General features: G+C 41.9%; 1 protein-coding gene across 1 annotated transcript in view; it reads right to left on the bottom strand.

Annotated features, from left to right (window-relative positions):
* CORO1C (coronin 1C) overlaps nucleotides 1–21,374 on the bottom strand; it is a 63,555-nt gene that overhangs the window by 38,752 nt on the left and 3,429 nt on the right. The window lies entirely within an intron of this gene.

The raw sequence follows: 21,374 nt of genomic DNA, 5'->3' as shown, positions 1-21,374 counted from the left end.
CACAAGTTAGCAGAAGCTCAAATCCCACCAGTACCTTCTAGCAAGTGTTTCAAAAGTAAGTTAACATAGAACTAAGGATTGCACCATATGTCAAGAGTTAATATCCTTCATACACAAAGTTTTTACAAATTAAAAACATGAAAATCCCAACAGAAAATTACACAAAGGACATGAAGAGGTAATTTACAAAAGAAATACAAATGGCATCATTTATCTCCACTCTTTCCTGGAACCCTAATAAAATGGCAGTCAAAGAATAAAAGCAGGTATAAACACCAAAGGACAAGAGAAAGGTCACTGAATGGAGCCTAAGAAGAATGCAAATGTGACAACAAAATCTTACAAGATGGAAAGCTATTATATACATGTAACTGACTGAAGTGTGAATGTCCTGTCCTCTTGCGTGTCTCAGGAGGAAAGGCTCATTAAAAGAACACCAAAGCCCATGGAAACCCCAGAGCACTCTAGAGAAACAGGGATGTGGGAGAGGGGCTGAAGAGAAAATTGAAGCCTAAATCAGAAGCAGCTCAACACCAAGATCACCCTCTCCAATGCTGCACAATCACAGGACTACCCCACATCCACTCCAGCGGAAGCCAGATTGCATGCCCTGGGCAGGTCAACAGGTAACACAGGTATGAACAGGTGTCACAGTGACAATGTGATTCTGTACAGTGGAGTCTCCCTTGTTGCTGGGGCTCCCAAAACACTGGCTACCAGGCCTAGATACCACCAGCCCCATCTGGTAAGAGATCAGACCTCACCACCCACTGTGAGGTCCACCACTCAACCAGCCCCTCAGCCCACAGAGGCATGAGGTCACCTTTTTGTGCTTCCCTTTTAAATGTGAATGGACATTTGAGGAAGGCCTCTAACTTGAAAAATAAGAGACAACTTTCCTCTTCACTCAAATAAACTAGATACCATCTAATCTCACCAGCAATATAAATATAAATATGTGAAGTGCTTTGAATATGTTAGTGAAAGGTATTACACAAATTTGCTGGCTAACTTACATACTAAAATACTTTTAAAAGTCATTTCTATATTATACACAGTGACAACTTATTTTCATCCTAACCGCATGGAGTCAGAATGATATACAGGTTCTTTTGCTACAACCATGGATTAGAGTGTCAGCTACAGAGCAGAGACAATGAGAAAAGTCAGTGCTTCCACAGTGCTGTGCTGACCGAGCCAGGCAGGTCCAAGTGGAGACTGAAGGGCAGTGTGAGCCCATCCACATCCAAGGTTGAACCTAATCTGGGTTCAGCTGTCCACATGTGGCACAGCTGCTTTTCCTGCACATAACAGAGAAAAGCAATTAAGAGGGCAGGCTCCAGAGTCAGACAGCCTTGTGAGTGAGAAGCACAGCTGTACCATTTACTTCCTGGCCATGGTTCAGTGGGGCAAGTCAATGAATCTGTTTACGTGTCAGATTCTCTATCTGAAAATGGGTACAATACATATAAAGTTGAAGTGATCATTACATGAGGTAAGCACCTGGTGATAGGAGTGTAGCAAGAGATTAATATGTTAAAACACCTTGTATGATTAAACACACATATCTAATTACACAATATGTGTCCGCTCTTATCATTCTAGAACTTTACATAAGGTAACCCAGATTCAAATTCTAGCTTTACCATTTATTAGCAACTTACTTAATCTTTCTGAGCCTCATTTTGCTGATCTATAATAAGAATTAGAAACAAAATCTGACAAAACCCAGGTCCAGGTGGTTTCACCACTGAAGTCTATCAAACATTTAAAGAATACCAATATTTCACAAATGTTTCCAAAGAATAGGAGAGGAGGAAATGCTTCCAGATTAATGTTATGAGACCAGTATTACTCTGATGCCAAAATCAGACAAAGACATGACCAAAAAAACCCTAGACAAATCTCTTTGAGTATCAATGCAAAAATCCTTAACAAAATACTAACAGACCAAATCTAGCATAAAATGCATTATACAACATGACCAAGTGCAACCTATCCAGGAATGCAAGGTTGGGTCAACATCTGAAAATCAGTGTAACATATATCAATCGAATAATAAACAAAAATCACATAATTGTCTCACACAGAAAAGCGTTTGACAAAATCCAACACTCTTGCATGATAAAAACACTCAACAAACTAGGAACAAAAGGAAACTTCCTCAAACTGATTAAAAACAAACAAACACAAAAACACAGCTAACAATATCCAGTGGTGTAAGATACTTTCTCCCTAAGATCAAGAACCAGGCAAGATGTCTGCTTTTGCCACTTCTACCCAGCAATGTACTACAGGTTCTAGAGTGGGTAATTAGACAAGAAACAACAACAAATAAAAGGCCCTTGGATTGTAAAGGAAGAAGTAAAACTATCTCCAAATGCAAATGGCATGATCTTACATACAGAAAATCCTAAGGAATACACGAAAAAACTATTAGAATTAATATTAGCAAGGTTACAGGATAAGAGACCTATATATAAGAATCAACTGTATTTCTGCACACTCATAACAAATAATCTGAAAATGAAATTAACAAAACAATTCCAGACCCTAGCCGGATAGCTCAGTTGGTTAGAGTGTCATCCTGATATGCAAAGGTTTCAGGTTCAATCCCTAATCAGGGCACATACAAGAATCAATCAATGAATGCGTAAATAAGTGGAACAACAAATTGATGCTTCTCTCTCACATTAATTTTTTTTAAAGAAAACATTCACAGTAATATCAAAAGGAAGAGAATACTCAGGAGTAAACCTAACCAAGAAGGTGGAAGACTTGTATACAGGCATACCCCATTTTATTATGGTTGGCTTTAAAATGCCTCACAGATGTTGCGTTTTTACAAATTAAAATGAAGACCCTCCACCAGCAAAAAGACTACAACTCGCTTTATTATAACACTTGCTTTATTGTAGTGTTCTAGAACTGAACCTGCAATATCTGAGGTATGCCTGTACTAAAAATTACAAAACACTAATGAAAGCAATTAAAGAAGACACAATTAAATGTAAAGACAGCTTGTGTTCATGGACCAGAAGACTTAACATTAAAATGGCAATACTCAATGTAATCCCTATCAGAACCCTAGCTGACTTCTTCATGAACTGATTCTAAGATTCATATGGAATTTCAAGGGACCCAACAGTTGCCAAACAACCTTGAAAGAGAAGAACGAATTAGGAAGATTCATACTTCCTGGTTATAAAACTCACTACAAAGCAATGGAAATCAAGACAGTGAGGTATTAGAACAAGAACAGACATATAGCCTGGCTGGTGTGGTATGTGAAGTATATCTCAAAAAAGATGTGGATTTTTTTTAAAGCTGCAAAGTTCCTAGCACAGACTCTGATAAATGTTAGCAATTATTACTTAAGAGCCCACTAATAGATTTTTCTACCCAAGGGGGAAAAAACCCAAATCAATTCTCTACTGATTATGGGCCAAAAGCGTAATTTTCACATATGAGAACCAGCATCAGTTTTCAAGGACCCTTTACAAAATATTTTGTTCTCTCACCTCAGCATGGAATTCACTACACTTAAATTTCTCCTCTAACAAAGGAAAATTGGGATCTCACACACAGAAAAACTCCCTTCTTCACAAGACAGCTGCCTGCATTATCAAGTGATATTAATGTTTCATCACATTAATGTGTAGCTACAAACTTCCAAATTACAATGTCATACCATTAAACTTAGTTCTTTTATTAAATATCTTGTCCCAAATCACACAAGTAAAGTATCCCTCAAAACCAAAGCATTTTATAAATTAATTCTCAATTACATTAAAAAGAGTAAATGAAAGAATCCTGAAATAAAAAGCCCAAGGAAATAGTAATACTTGATACAATTTTAAATATCTTATCAGAGTTCAACCTTGGAGAAGTTGCCTACTTATGTCTTTCAAGTACAAATTCCTAAAACTTTGTAGGACCTTTTGTTTGCATTTGGAGGATCATCACAGTATTAAAGGAGATGATGTAGTCATAAGACATTCATTAAGCAAATCAAATATTTACCAAGTGTCAAAATATATTGACTTTTAGATAGGAGAAAATGCAATGCAGTTTTGAATTTCCACAAAATGTGGGAATTACAAACCTTATGTAAGACCTTATAACATACAATTTATCATCCTACCCATATTTTCAGTAAAACTGGGATTATTCTAGAATGGTTTTCATTATAAAAACCAGTATGTCTTTGAAAGACAATGTGAGGATAGGTTGAGACCACAGGCTCAACTATGGAATTCACTTACTGGAATTTAGTTGAAAACTCTATTTTAGAAATATGAATAGTAGTTTCCCCAGCCCAATTTTTCAGGTGATACTGAAGGACAGAGGATTAAGGGTTAAGTCTTGATTGTCCAGCAACTACCATAATAAATTTCTTTTTTAAAATGTAACCTTTTCAGTGGGTTGGGTGCAAGCTGGAGAGGTGGGCCGGACCAAAAAAAAAAATTAAAAAAATAAATAAATAAGTAAAATGTAACCTTTTCATAGTCCCCATGTTGTACATTGCATCCTCAGGACTTATTAATCTTATAATCAGAAGTCTGTTGTTTTGACCACTATCATCCACTTGATCACCACCCCCCACTCCATGCCTCTGACTACCACCAATCTGTTCTTTTCTACAAGTTCAAGTTATTTTTGCAAGTTTTAGATTCAACATATAAGTGATATCATACAGTATTTGTCTTTCTCTAACATATTTCATGTAGCATAATGCCCTCAAGATCCATCCATGTGGTCACAAATGGTAGGATTTCCTTCTTTTTTATACTAAACTAGAGGCCCAGTGCACGGATTCGTGCACCAGTGGGGTCCCTCAGCCTGTGCACGGATTCGTGCACCAGTGGGGTCCCTCAGCCTGGCCTGGGTCCTCTCGCAATCCGGGACCCCTCGGGGGATGTAGTAGTGCCTGAAGCAGCACAGGGCTGGAAAGAAGCTTGAGCCCGGGCCACTCAGTCCCACTCATCCCAACCCTGCTGTGCCTGCTGCGCTGCCACGGAGGCAGGAATGGCTGTGCCAGCACACTGACCACCAGGGGGAAGCTCCTGCGTTGAGCATCTACCCCTCCTGGTGGTCAGTGCGCATCATAGCTACCTGTCAGCCGGTCGCTTAGGCTTTTATATATATATAGAAAATAATATTCCATTGTTTTATTTTATATATCTCACATTCTTTACCCATTCGTCAATGGGCACTTAGGTTGTTTTCATATCTTGGCTATTGTAAATAATGCTGCAATGAACATGTGGATGCAGATATCTTTTCAAGATGGTGATTTTGTTACTTTTGGACAAATACCCAAAAGTAGAATTGCTGGTGCTCACTTTGGCAGCACATATACTAAAATTGGAACAATACAGAGAAGATTAACATGGCCCCTGCACAAGGATGACACCCAAATTCGAGAAGTGTTCCATATTTTAAAAAATAAAATAGGATTGCTGGATCATATGGCAGTTCTATTTTTACCTTTTTTTTTTTGAGGAAGTTTCATACTATTTTCCATATTAGCTGTACTAATTTACATTCCGACATTCATGATACTAACAGCTCATCTATGAAACAAAAAACGGTGAACATCTTAACCAAGAACAAGCTGTAAAAATAAGGTCGACCTTCAGAGATAGGCTCCTTCTTCGGGACTGGGCTCAACTTAGGCTTGGCTATTTCGGACTAGGCTAGGCTCTTAGGGCTATGCTGGGCTATTCAGGATTAGGCTCAGCTATTAGGGCTAGGGTTGATTATTTCAGAAGAATCCTATATAATAAAAGGCTAATATGCAAATTGTCCCCTCGACCTGGGAGTTCAACCTGGAGTTTGACCAGGGGGCGGGGCTGGCCAGCCAACTGCCCTCAGCCCCTCCCCCTGGCTGGCCCCACCACCAATTGCCCCCCCCCCCAATCACGGGTGGGGCTGGCTGGTCAACCTCCTGCATCCCCTCCCCTCTGCCAGCCAGGCCTGATTGGCCCAGATCAGGGTGAGCTGGCCGGACCCCACCTGTGCATGAATTCATGCACCAGGCCTCTAGTAAATAATAATGTCTATCTCTATGGTTTAAGGACTTACTTTATAAGTGTCAGAGGGAAGCTCACTAAAAAATCATTCTCAGAATAAAATACACTCAACTGATGATCCTCAACCTCTAGGAGAGTGTAAAGGCATGTTTCTTACAGCACTGGCAAGTCAAGTTATACACAGAAAATTTAATTCATAAGTCATACATAAGAAATGTGTTGGGTAGGAGGAGGAAAAAAATGTATACAAGACAGGGTGTTTATATTGTAATGGCACTAAATAAAATACACTCGAAAAACCTGAGTAAATGTTACTACTTTTTCTCTATTCTGACTACGTCCATCGATCTAATAAAAAAAAAGATCACAATTTTGACATTTCCTTGTTTATTGAGAAGTATCTGTTTAAAGATACCAGCAGATGTACTTCTATGGTTCATATGAAAGGAAACACATCCTGCTAGGAACACATACAGGAAAACCCCTACTAGGAGCAAAATCCTGCTCAGAACATTTGCTGAGACCATTCCAGAGCATTACTAGGCTGAGAATGTTCCCTAGCCAGGACTGCAGGACTCCAGAATATCCCAGTGGGGAAAGAACATGTTCTCTCTAAGTTGCTGTTTTGATGGCAGGCGCATTTTAATGTAGAAGAGATCAGATGCGTTATTTAATAGAAAACGGCAAGTAAAATAACAAATGAGGCAACAAATATGCTAAGCTCAGCTATTTAAATTGCAATCCCTACAGCGAAAACTTCCTTTTAACAAATTGGAAATGTAATATGTAAGCCTACATAGAATACACATTCCTAAAAGAGCAGACACCCAAAGCAAATATGGGAGGGACTATAATTAAATACAAAAATTCAACATTCATCATTTCTGGATATGAGTTGGCTGAGCTTTTTAGAATTTTCTTAAACAAAACCTACCAGTGACATTTGAAGAGTTCACCTTAGCAAATCATTTTCATTGCATCCATTTCCTTAACAGACATTCCAAGGGGAAAAAATGCCTAGTTTACCTACTTTGATATAAGTTGTTTTACAATGAAGAAAAACGATCACATGATATAAAACACAAAACACAGCAGAAAAATCAGACACACGACAGACCTCATCCATAACAGCTATGGCTGAAAAGGATTTGCACTCCATTAATGACATTGAGGTATATAGGGGAAAAATATTTTTTTCCAGAAAAACTGCTAAATACTTAAGACAACTGACTGCAAGTACTGAACTGCCTTAATGTTGGTTCAATTTATCATGATACCAAGGATGGTAAGAATAAACGGGAGGTTAAAAAAAAAAAAGAAGGGGAAAAATTCATACTCATTATAGTCTTCCAAATAGTATCATCCCCCTTTTCATTCAGGTAATAGGTAAGAATCCAAATGATGCATATCAATTATAAATGTAATATGTTTCAATTTAATAACCCAATACCATTTTTAAAAAATGTTTCTAGGAACAAAAGATGAGAAAATGTAAGTAAGATCTACCATAAAACATCCAGGCTCAGTCCTCACAGAAGCCTGGAGTGGAAAGGGTTCCAAAACTCATCAGTTCCAGGCCCTTCATTTCCAGCCTAGAGACGCTGTGACTTGCCCAAACTTAAAGGACTTCTGAGAGAGACACATGATCTCGAACCACAAAGTACAGACCAGTTCAACTTTCCACCCTCTGAACTTCCATAGTTTTTCAATGATAAACTCCTCTTCACACATACAATTTGGCTTTCCCACATCAGCCAAGAAAGAGTGCCACTCAGAGCTCTTTCGTGGGGGTGCTGCCTCCACAACGCATAGTTCCACCAGGCCTGTTTGTGCAATTTTTACATATGAAATTGCATTTTGCTCACGCAAAAAACACGGGAAAATCAGAACAGAGAAGCTGGCTGTAAGCATTCAAATATACTGAGAACAATAGATATGCCAAGTCTTTACTTCTGATTAAAAACCCGCAGTCTTAAGCCAGAGGCTATGTGTGCTCAACTGTACAAAACAACTGTATGAAAAGACATGCATAAAACTCTAGAAACACACACACACACACACACACACACACACACACACATCAGTGTTAATTTCTAAAAGGCAAGGTATAATGAAGACATTTATACTTTTTAAAGTTTTCTAAGAAGAAAACCCCAACTTTTACATTTACATTTTACAATTTTATACTCGTTTTAGGAACTTGGGAGAAAAGTTGGAGAACACCTGCCGTCAACATAAACACTGACTAATGACTTAGAGTAGAATGTGCAGCTATGAAAATGACTGCTAAAAAATGAAGTCTGACAAGAAATGAAATGAGCTATATACATAAATCAAATCACCACGGTATACACTTTAAATACCTTAATAAAGCTAAAATTTTTAAAAAATGAAATAAGCATAGGCACAGCAAAATAGCAACATAAAGATCCTAAATATAAAAACATATATAGAAATCTTCAAATTAACTCTTTTACACTTGTATTAAAGAGAGACCCTTTATCACTAAAAGATGCACTAATGGGGCCTGTAACTCACGTAAAATATAATAAATAAGAATGACATTACAGAAATTTTGCAGTTACTAAAACATGAAATTATAAGGCTTTAGGAGTCATCTCTTGACAGAAGTAATATTTTTATTACACTATCAAGTAAGAATAAATTTTCCCCAAGATAATGTACAAGGATGATGTGTTTACAATCCTTCCTCTCCCAATTTTCTGCTTATTACCAGCATCTTTATAAACAAAACCACCTCCACCCATCCCTGGAGCTTTGAAAAGGACTGAAGAACCCTCCCTCACAGAGACAGAGGCAGGCACTATCTGCCCAGAGAACAATGTGCAACGGTATAAATTCGTCCGAGGCTGCAGTCATCTCCCTAAAGTGCACCACAGGAGACTAGTAGACTCAGAAGCTGAACTCCGCCTCTCTCTTCAAAGAGCCAAATTAATCCCAAGAGTTCTCATACCAACTGCAGACTTTTACAGACATGACTGACACAGCAATCTCACTTAAAAAATTAATGATGGATGTGTTTCAAAATACTCTCTATAACTGATGGCCTACTTTTCCTATCAACAATTGGTAAAAAGCACACTGTACATGACTGTTCAAACTTGCTAAGTCTGTTTCCACTACTTAATCAGATGGAATTTCTCTCAGAATAAAATTTTAATAATTCTCTGGCAATGGTTTTATACCAGGAAATGAAATTATTGGACTCCCAGATCTTTTTGTAGTTGTTGTTTTAAGACATTTTTATGAAGATGTTCACAAGGCCAGTCACAAAGCAAAACTAGCAGAGTAGAAAAACAAAGTAATCACCTTCAACTGAAGAATTTCAGTCTTCTCTTTTTGCCTATACTGTGGGCAAACTGATTAAATAAACATATACTCTTGACAATGATTCAAGGGAATGGTAAGGTACAGTAGGAAAAACCCTGGCTTGGATGTCAGACACAGTTTATCCTGACAGTCACCTACCCACTGAATCATTTTGATCCCAGGATTGTTGGATTCGTCTATAAAATGGGAAAACTAAAATATAAATGACTTCTAAAGCCCACAAGTCTATAGGAAATGCTTCTTTCACTGGGATCCAGTCCACATTCCCCTAATAAAACTCATGGATTCACTGAGAACCAAATTAGTTACTAGCACCCACAGGGTTATACATATAACATGTACACTCATCAGTGAATGCTGAATAGGTCTTTAATCCCAATCATTCATCATTCATTTATTGAACATTCAATTATTTATTGAGCTTTGACCATGCTGGCATTACGCTATATATTGAAGATGCAATGGTGAGCAAGCAGACCTGGCCCTTGCTCTCATAGAGCTTACACTCTACTGGAGGAGACACAACATAATCAAATATTCACCCAAACATTAATGCTGGGATGATGAATCAATAACCAGGAAAATGAACCACTACTTTGTATTAGCACAAAAGAGCCTTCTCTTTACAAGTAGGTGTCTGAAAGAGTAAAAACAGGGAATATAATTTGAATCAATTATTATACCTTTACAGATTAATAACTGAATCTGTGGCTTTAAAATTAAAGAAGTTTGCCAAGCAAGATGCCCAGAGCTTGAAGGTAAAAATATTGAGCATGACATTTGAAAATGAAACAAGCACTGTTTAAAATAAAAATCTCCCTATGTTTCCAGAATTTTCAGACATCCAATAGAAACAGGAAAGTATACCTCTTAAAATGTTATTGCAACTTAGGACAAATCAGTCTGTCTGGTCCTTTTTGATAAAATCACAAACTATTTCCTTATCAGCAAACCCCTCTTCTAAAGGGAAACAAACACACATAATATCAGTATCTACAACAGAGTACAAGAAATTGTAAGAATGTAACTCACTGGGGAAAATGTAGTTATAACCAAATAAATACTTTTTGTAATCTCTAAAAATTACCAGAAAGCCCTGGCTAGTATGGTTCAGTTGGTAGAGTGTAGTCCTGTGCACTGAAAGGTTGCCGGTTCTATTCCCAGTCAGGGCACATGCCTGAGTCGCAGGTTCCATCCTGGTGGGGGGAGTGCAGGAGGCAACGTTGATGTGTCACTCTCAGATCTCTCTTTCTCTCTCTCTCTCTCTCTCCTCTCTCTCTCCCTCCCTCCCTCTCCCTTCCTTTCTCTCTACAAATCAATAAAAATAAAATTTAAAAAAATTACCAGAAATAAAGCACACAAACACACACACACACACACACACACACAATTACAAAACAATTCCTTTCTTGTGATCACTTATCACATTAATCACTAACATGATTTAAACCAAAGCCTGTCATTTTTGAAATTTCAATATTGCACAAATAAATTCCTAAACGATGAGACCATTCAGCCACTAAAATGGTGCACAATTAACCATATTTTAACTTACTCAGTTCTTACCAATTTCCCGGATCAAACTAATTCCAAACACACTGGATCCTTGGAGCTCCAGGAGCCACTGAAATGCCCTGAGACCTGACCTTTGATTCCTCTGGGGCTAGCCCTAGAGCCCCTCAGGACAAACCACCAGTGAGACAAGGACACTTTCCAGGCAGTCAAGGCATTAAACCATGAGAAACTACTCTGGCCGGTGGTGCTCACTGGTTAGAGCTTTGGCCTGCCCACCAAAGGGTCTCAGGTTCAATTCCCAGTCCTCATCCGGGCTTATGCAAGAGGCAACCAATCAATGTGTCTCTCTCACATCAATATTTGTCTCCCTCCCTCCTTCCCTTCACTCTCTAAAAAGCAATGGATAAAATATCCTGGAGTGAGGATTAAAAAAAAAAAAATGAAACACTAGAGAAGAGGTGAAAGAGGGTAAAGGGAACTCCGCTGTTCGATGACATGGTTCCATAACTTTAAATCCTCATCTTGATACAAATTATGGCTTTTCCCCTATCTACTTTGACAAAAACCTTCAAGATGAAAGCATGCTTCCACTAGGATGGGACTTCATTGATTCTTAGTCTCTAACTGGACTATAAAACAAAGTCCTAAGAACCCCATGCTACCAATATTTTCAATTTATTCAAGAAGTCAGTTAAGCCCTGACCAGGTTGGCTCAGTGGATAGAGCTTCGGCCTGCGGACTCAAGGGTCCCAGGTTCGATTCCGGTCAAGGGCATATACCTTGGTTGCGGGCACATCCCCAGTGGGGAGTGTACAGGGGGCAGCTGATCGATGTTTCTCTCTCATTGATGTTTCTAACTCTCTATCCCTCTCCCTTCCTCTCTGTAAAAAATCAATAAAATATATATTTTTAAAAAGGTGCGACAGAGTTAAAAAAAAAAAAAAAGTCAGTTAAGTAAGTTTGCAAATAAAGCACCAAAATGTATTATCACTGCTTTTCATCAGAATTCATGATTTAAATAACTAAACCTCCAAAATTTGCTCTGGTGAAAAATGTCCCACATTCCCTGGGCTCGTTAAGGTCTCACTTCAGTGTGAACCCTCTGATGTTTAACAAGGCTGGAATTCTTGCTAAAATATCGTCCATATTCATTTCATTTAAAAGGCTTTTCTCCAGTGAGAACCTTGCGGTGCTTCATGAGGCTCAAGCTTTGGCTAAAAAAATTCCCCACATTCTCTACACTCATAAGGCCTTTCTCCAGTGTGAACTCTCCAATGATTAATAAGGCTTGACTATGGCTATGGAAGTTCCCACATTCGGTGCACTTATAAGTCTTTCTCCAGTGTGAATGCTCTGATGTTTCATGAGGCTTATGTTGAAGCTAAAGAATTTCCCACATTCGCTGCACTCATAAGGCCTTACTCCAGTGTGGATTCTGTGGTGCTGAACAAGCATGGAATTATGCCTGAAGGCTTTCCCACCTTCCCTGCACATAAAAGGCTTTTCTCCAACATGAACTCTCCAGTGTTGAATAAGGTTGGCATTGTGGCTAAAGGATATTCCACATTCACTATATCCATAAGGCCTCTCACCAGTGTGAACTATCTACACTAATAAAAGAGAAAAATGGTAATTGGCGTACGGCGCTACCTTTTTCATTGGCTAATCAGGGCTATATGCAAATTAACTGCCAACTAAGATGGCAGTTAACTGCCAACAAAGATGGTGGCTAATTTGCATATGTAGGCACAATGCAGGGAGGCGAAAGGGAAAGCAGGAAGAAGCCCCCTGCCACTGACAGTGATCAGAAACCCAGAGGGGAGCTAAGAGCTGGGGGGCAGGGCAAAGGTGGCCCTGGGGCTGCCTTTGCCCTGCCCCCCAGCCATGATCGGAGAATCAGGCGCCTTTGCTGCCCTGGCCAGTGATAGCAGGAAGTAGGGGTGGAGCCAGCGATGGGAGCTAGGCACGGTCGAAGCTGGCAGTCCAGGAGCTAGGGGTCCCTTGCCTGGGCCTAAAGCGGAGCCCACGATAGCAGGGCCGCTGCAGCTGCGGGTCCCCGCTGCCCGGGCCAGACGCCTCGGCCAGAGGCGTTAGGCTTGGGCAGGGGCGGAGCCTGCAATCGCGGGGAGCTGGGGGTCCCCTGCCCAGGTCTAATGCTTCGGCCAGAGGCGTTAGGCCTGGGCAGGGGCAGAGCGGGAGATCGCGGGGAGCTGGGAGTCCCCTGCCCAGGCCTAATGCCTTGGCCAGAGGTGTTAGGCCTGGGCAGGGGCGGAGCCTGCAACCATGGGGAGCTGGGGGTCCGCTGCCCCGGCCTAATGCCTTGGCCAGAGGCATTAGGCCTGGGCTGGGGCGGAGCCTGCAACCGCGGGGAGCTGGGGATCCCCTGCCCAGGCCTGACACCTCTGCCGGAGGCCTCAGGCCTGGTCAAGGGGCCGATCCGGTGATTGGTGATCGGAGGGTGATGAGGGTCAACTTCTCTGGCCGAGGCATCAGACCTGGGCGGGGGGCTGGGGGTCCCCTGCCCAGGCCTGATGCCTGGGCCAGAGGCATCAGGCCTGGGTGGGGGGCGGAGCCGGGGATTGGAGGGATATGATGGTCCCCTTGCCCAGGCCTGAAGCCTGGATCAGAGGCGTCAGGCTTGGGCGGGGGGTGGAGCAAGCGATCAGAGGGAGATGGGGGGTCCCCTGCCCAGGCATGATTCCTGGGCCAGAGGCCTCAGGCCTGGGCGGGGGTCAGAGCCAGTGATTGGGGGGAGATGGGGGTCCCCTGTCCAAGCCTGACACCTCTGGCGGAGCCGTCAGGCCTGGGCAAGGGGCCGATCAGGCGATCGGAGGGTGATGGGGGGGTCTATGCCTCTGGCCGAGGCATCAGGCCTGGGCAAGGGGCAGAGCCAGCAATCGGAGGGGTCTGGGGGTCCCCTGCCCAGGCCTGACGCCTGGGCCAGAGGCATCAGGCCTGGGCTGGGGGCAGAACCAGTGATGGGGGGAAATGAGGGTCCCCTGCCCAGGCCTGACACCTCTGTCAGAGGCGTCAGGCCTGGGCAAGGGGCCGATCCTGCGATTGGAGGGTGATGGGGGTCAACGCCTAAGGGCTCCCAGTATGTGAGAGGGGGCAGGCTGGGCTGAGGGACACTCCCCCCCCACACACACACACACCCAGTGCATGAATTTCGTGCACCGGGCCCCTAGTCTATAATAATAAAAGCATAATATGCTAATTAGGCTGGACATCCTTCCGGACGAAGCCACCAAGGCAGAGGCAGCTGCGGGGCTGAGCCCCTTGCACAAATTTTGTGCATCGGTCTCTAGTGTGGTGTATAAAAAGGTTGTACTTATGGCTGAATAATGACCCACATTCACTCCTTCATAAGGCTTTTCTTCAGTGTGTGTCTCTGGTGCTAAACAAGTATTTCAGACCAAAGGCTTCCCACATTCGCTGCACTTGTCATGACTTTTTTCAGGGTGACTTTCAGTGGTCCTGTACTATGAGTCACCTGATGGTTAAGACCAGAGCCAGTCAGGAAGTTCTTCTCACCCTTCGCCCCATCCCCCACCTTCTCTTCCTAAGGGTCTCTCCCCACAGTACAGCTTCTGGTGTTGGTGAAGGTTTGCTCTGAGCATTCCTTCTACATTAACACTCAGCTCAACCTCTGCTCCACACCAACAACCTCTTGGCATTGACTAGTCATGACCCCACAGGCAGGCAAAAAGGACTCTCCCCACTGCTCCACTTGGGTAATTTCATGGGTCCTGGAAGATGCAAGTCCCAGAGAGGCCACCACAGAAAAGTTCTCCAGCATCCCACTGCGGTACAGACATCTCTACGCTTCATCAAGGAGCCTCCACTCCTCCCAGGAGTAGATAACCACATCTTCAAAGGTCACACGACCCTAACGGCATTGCCACCAGGACTGAAGATGCCCACTGCCAAACCTGACCCACAGCTCCATCCTGGTTCATACATCATCGGTGTTGAGGATGTCTCCAATCTGAACCCTTTCCTGATCTCCAGACTTGTGTGTCTGGGTGCCCACTCGACGAATCCACTCAAGAGTCTCTGGAACACTGGGACTATTGCAGTAGCCTCCTCTCTGGTCTCTGTGCAACCCAGCAATCTGCTCTCTACTCTCTGCTGCATGACCTTGGAAAAGTAATGGACCTCCCTGGTTCCAGTGGCATCATCTCAGGAGGACTGGCCGCCACTATCGGACTCTGTGGGCAGAGAGGGGCAGGGAGCAGAGGACAAGTCGGCCCGGCATCCCGTCTCCCAGCCCAGAATCAGAGTCACTCAGGCGGCAGCGCCGAGTCTTAGCCTCCTCTTGCGCCATCCCTTCTTGTCACCCCGACCCCAAACCAGACATCTGGAGACTGATGAGACTGACCTGGCCCCAGGTACCCCAAAGTCAACTCCCTGCTACTGCTATTTAAAGGAGATCAAATTAACCAGGGGAGAAGCTTCAAATCAAGAGGGAAGGATGAAGAACTTGGAAGGCTGCTGTAGCATGAGGCTGCTGGATGCCACACAGCCTGAGACAGGCACCTAGGGTGTGGAGCATGGTTCCTACTGCTGTTTCACAGGACTCCTAGTCCCAGGATCCAGAATCCCATTATCACCATTAACAGTTTCAAATGCTGTGCTGTGAATTAAACAGATTTCTGCAGTCTAGGCTGAGAACTTACTCACCACTTGTAATACTGAATCTATACCAAAAGATGCCATCTGAGTTCCAAGTAACTGAGTTAATCTTTGGAACATGACCCAGTCCTGGGTTGAGGGCTGAATGTCCAAGACTGCCTCCAAAACAGAAACTGCATCAGGGCTCTCCACCATTCACCTTTAGAAAAGCACATGGTCCACAACTATCCTTTGCAGGTAAGATGCATCATTTGTTCCACTTGACAATGTAACTCAGCCCAGTGCATGCAAGATATCTCTATATTGCATAAGATCAAACTGGAAGTCTTAGGATTAAAAAAAAAACACCACGCACAAAAACCACAAAACTTCTGATTTATCTTCTCCTACTAGTATAGTAGCACTGTAAAGCAACAGTGGCCCACATAAGAGAAAGAGCCTAAGGAAGGATTACTGTATTTCTAAAACAGACAACACACATCTTATTAAAATATCACCCCTGTGGCCAGTACTCTTTGGCTCCAGCCTCTCTCTTGCTTGCCAAAAGACAACTAGGATGACAATGGGAAGCTAAAGACACTACTAACCACAAAATTAATTCACCCTCTAGCTTGTAAAGTGACTAGTCTCCTAATAAATCCTTCTGCTTAATGGAGATGATAGCTCAAGTTTATATGGTTTCTCAGTCACCACTCAGGCAGCATTTGAGTTTTTATATTAATAAATCAGCCTCAATTCTTTAAGTTCCTAAGAATGAAAGGAATTAGAATCTTTAACTAGAAAAGAATGCTTGACCATTATGAAAAGGAATTTGAGTATCTTTCATGTGAAGTAAGTAAATAATGGTGATTAAACATTTGTCTTAAGGAGAGGGTGCTTGTGAATTTTGTCAAGAACCTCTACAATGTGAGTAGAAAATACACCCCCAAAGGTTTCACTCTCCCAACACTTCCTTTCCCAAGTGTGTTATGTATGGCCTTTCATGAGACTGAAAACCCACAGCTTTGTTCAGCCAGGATAAAGACCTCAGCAGTTGTCAGAACACGTGGGCACACATCTGATTCAACAACGGGTCAAAAAGGCTCTTACCCCAAGCTGCCACGTGCCTAGATTCCCAGTCTATCTTGGTCCCACAGAGACAGAATGACCACACTGTGAAGCAATGGTCAACTTCTGCTCATCCTAAGGGCTTTTCATTATGCCTGTTACAATCTGTGTAGTGTAGTACTGGACATGTGTTGTTCTTGTCAAGCGTAGTGTTTGCATATACAAATGGCCTAATGGTGCCAATTATTCTGGCAAGACACAATGCAGTGGCTTCTTTGCGATACTAATTGGTCTTTGAAACATTTGAGATAAGTCCTTACAACCACTGCTTACAAATACTCAGATTATCAGACTGAAGAAATAAAAATGGATCAATAAAATACTGTCAAGGAACTTTATACTAAAACTAGGGAATCAAGTCTACCAAAGATTTATCCAACAGATTCCATGTATTTTCACATTTTCCAAAAAATGCATCTAAAAAACCTTCTGAAAATCTGGACCAAGCTTAGTAATTTAACACATGTACAATCTGAAAATGTGAGGGGAAAAGACAAACATCGGTACTACCTACCAATTGTGATGATGAACTGCAGAGATAAACTGTGAGTAGGCTCACTTTGTATGTCTGGCAAAAGACTATGGTGAAAGGTTAAGAGGGAACCGTTGCATTGGTTCAAGGACTAAAAAGGGAAAACCAATATCAGGTTCACACTGTAAAAAAAATTTTTCTTTTAATCCACACTATACTATAAACCCACACAACCAACTATAAAAACAAATTCACACTACTTACGGAAAAAGGTGAAGGGTGGCTGAGGGAGGAGGGAAGGGACAGTTAAGTTCCTGATCGTGAGCAAGTCTCTCGAGCTCCGGTGACCACAGCCCTCATCGGTAAGACCAGATAGGTGCTTCCCACTCTAGCTGTGATTCAGAGTCACCAGGAAGCTCAAGCCCAGGCAGCTGCATGTACAAAGGTCTACAGATGATCCTCACAGACCTTCAAGAATGAGAACCTCTAGACCTGAGAAATAATCTCCCAAGTCCCCCTCAAATGATATATTTTTAAAAGGCAGTTGAGATACTGGTACTAAAATAGGACCCATTATTCATATTTTTTGAAAATGTAGATAACTGCAAGAACAAAGGGGAAAAATAAATATGTTGTACTGTGGAATTACAGCCTTCAGTCCTACAAAATAAAAGCCTCCTACTCCCATTTATATTCCAGTTTCTCTCCCTCTCTCTGACCTGTGCATCAATTTGATTTAATTTCTCTTTACTGTAGCAAACAGGAGAACCTGCTTTTGTTAGTAATGTAAGATTCAAATGACAGGCCTAATTTAACATCCCATGAAACTACAGTGGCTCTTTCCCCACACAGAATGTTACACTTTATCACAATGCTGCCATTCACATTATAACCAGATGAATATCTCACACACTGTAGTGCAACCTCCTTTCAAATTCTAAGATGCATCGTTTGCCAGGAACTAAACCTTTTTCCTTAAAATAGATAAACAGACAAACACAGACATATTGAACACAAGCATAAGACCTGAATAAGAGAAGCTTGTCTGTACAGACATTTCCAATTCAGATAGACAGCAAAACACTACCTCATTTTTACCACTTTTCTATCCTAAAATTAGACACTTTTTTTCTCTTCGTCGTTTCAACTTTGATTCAAAATCTAAAGTGCTGAGCTGCAAGTGGAAAGCCATGCGCAAATAGCTTAACATCAGAAATAAAATGCATTAAGCCTACTCTATTAGATTCTCCACAGTTCCATTCATTACATCAGACATTTAAGAGTGAAGTTCCATTCATTACATCATTACATCAGACATTTAAACACAAATTTAGTCAGTGCTGCTCATTCTTAGGCACTTCACATACTTTTTCTCATTTGACGTTCACAGTACCCAGCAAAGCAGCCATTAACATCTCCATACTACAGAAGAGGAAACCGAGACTCAGGGAGGCGAGGTCATTGGCAACGTCACAGTTAACTAAGAAATGGAGCCAAGCACTGGCCTGTGTGGCTCAGCTGGTGGGGTATCTTCCCTTGCACTGAAAGTCTGCCAGTTCGATTCCAGGTCAGGGCACATGCCCAGGTTGTGAGCTTGATCCCAGGTATAGGACCTGCAAGAGGCAGCCAACTGCTGTTCTGCTCTCACAGCAATGTTTCTCTCTCTCTCCCTCCCCCTTCCTCTCTCTATAAAAATCAATTTAAAATACTTCTAAAAAATTGAAGTGTAGCCAAGAGTGAAACCCAGCTCAGTCTGGCTCTGAAGGTCTGCACCCTTCATTGCCTCGATTTCTCTAAATAAAAAACTCTCTTAGAGCAAAAAACTATATAGGGTTATTTTCTTTTCTCTTCTTTACTACCTTGCCACAATCCAACAATTTAATGAACCCGAAGCAGAAAATGTACCCCAAATGGCCAACTAGTTTCTCCTAATTCTCAGGAAGAAATTAAGTATTTTTAATTAATGTAGTAAAAGTGAACATAACAGAAAATATAACTAAAGACTACTACTTGCGTCAGATGCTCTGAGAGAAGCAAGAGAGCATGAACAAAAGAATGAAACGGAAGAAAGTATGCGTCCTTACCACCCAGGTTACACCCTTTGTCAGACTGCAGGGGCAGTTCCAGCACTGACATGATACCATCAGGGCAGGCCCGCAGCGTTTGGTGTGGCTGACTGTACCAAACTAAATGTGTCCCCTGGCCATCTGCCCTACTGAGACAGGCTGTGGGCCAGTCATTTCTGTCCATTAGAGGGAAAGAACCTGGACGATAATGTTTTGCCCTCAGGAAAATGTTTCAAACACTCAGTTTTACAATCTGAGCAAATTTTTTTGGAAGAGCTGGACTTGGATGCCAGAAAGGCAGAGGGGAATTACCTCTGCCTTCCATGTTATTCTGACACAGCAACAAAGCCACAAATAAGAATCCGAGAAACCCACTGACCTCAGGATCTTTCCAGTTAATTTTAATTCCATAATCATTCGTTCACTGAGTGGAGATAAAAACCTAAGGGGAGTAGTGAGTGATAAGGCAGGCTGAAATCAGAGACACCTCGATCCTTAGCCACATTAAGAAGTTTGAACTTTAACCACAGACAATGGGGTGGGAGACGACTAGAAGATTTAAACAGCAGAATGACATTGTTCCCTGGTGCACCCTTTTTGATCTAGGACTAATTCAAATCTTTCCCTAACCCTTTCACTTTGGCTTTTAATTTATATAAACAAAATATTTATAAGAATATGATTTAAAGTCTAAATAATTTCTAACTGCATTAATATCAATTTTGACTCCATTATGCATAAATTAGACTTCAACTTCCCCCAAATTAAAAACTTTTGTGCTTCAAAGAAAGTGAAAAGAAATGTTATGTCACCCTAGCTGGTGTGGCTCAGGTTGGGTGTCATCCTGTGCACCAAGAGGTTGTCGGTTTGATTCCCGGTCAAGGCACATGCCCAGGTTGCGGGTTCAATCCATGCAGGAGGCAATCAATACATCCATCTCATAATGTTTCTCTCTCCCTCTCCCTTCCTCTCTCTCTAAAAATCAATTTAAAAAAATAAAAAATGTTGTGTCAATTATCTATATATATAAAAGGCTAAGCGACCAGCTGGTAGATATGACTCCCACTGACCACCAGGAGCAGACGTTCAATGCAGGAGCTGCCACGCTGTGGTGACTTGGCAGCGGTGGTTCTTGGGTAACGCACCCCGGAACCAGAGAGGAGGGAGCCTGATTCCAGGGCCCGAGAACCGCCCTCTCGCAATCCAGGACCCCCTTGGGAGATGTCAGAGAGCGGGTTTTGGCCCTATCCCCACAGACCAGGCCGAGGGACCTCGCTCACTCTGCAGACGCCCTGCCCTACCGTGCTGCAGCACCACCCCAGGAGCGGAAGGCCAGGGAGGGGCCTCGGGAGGTTGGCTCCAGGGCGTGTCCAGCCCATCTTGCCCAGTCTCGCCCCAGTAGCCACCTTCTAATTAATTTCCTTTCAATGTACACAAGTCTGTGCACAGGGGCACTAGTACCTCAATAAAAAAGAAAGTGAAAAGACAATTCACAGAATGGAGAAAATGTTTGCTTATCCATCTGATAAGACACTTCTTTCTAGAATATAACTCATAACTTAACAATAAAAAGAGAACCCAGTTTTAAAATGGGCAAAGCATATGAATAGACATATCACCAAAAAATATACACAACTGTCCACTAATCACATAAGATGCTGGACACATCATTAGCCATCAGGGAAATGCAAATCAAAATGATATACCACTTCACACCCCAGGGGATGGCCAAAGTCAAAGAGTCAGAGAATAACAAGTGCTGACAAGGATGTAGAAATATTTAAGTCTTTATACATTGCTGGTGGATTATAAATGGTATAGCTGCTTTGGAAAACAGTCTGGCAGTTAGTTCCTCTGACAGTTAAACATAAAGTTACCAACATGACCTAGCAATCCACAAGAGAAATGAAAACATATGTCCATACAGAAATTGTACATGAATGTTCATAGCAACATTACTCATATAATAGCCAAAAAGGGGAAACACCCAATGTCTATCAGTTGATGAATAAAGAAAATATGGTATATCGATACAATGTATTATTCAATCATAAAAAATGAAGTACTAATACATGCTACAAACACAGATAAACCTTGAAAACATTATGCTTAGTAAAAGACAAACACAAAGACTCGGGACTGAATGATTCCACTTACATGAAATGTCCAAAATAAGCAAATCCAGAGACAAAA

The sequence above is a fragment of the Myotis nattereri genome (assembly GCF_964212035.1).
Source record: "Myotis nattereri genome assembly, chromosome: 19".
Classification (NCBI taxonomy): domain Eukaryota; kingdom Metazoa; phylum Chordata; class Mammalia; order Chiroptera; family Vespertilionidae; genus Myotis; species Myotis nattereri.
The sequence above is the reverse complement of the archived record's forward strand: the minus strand, read 5'-3'. Positions and strand labels throughout refer to the sequence as shown.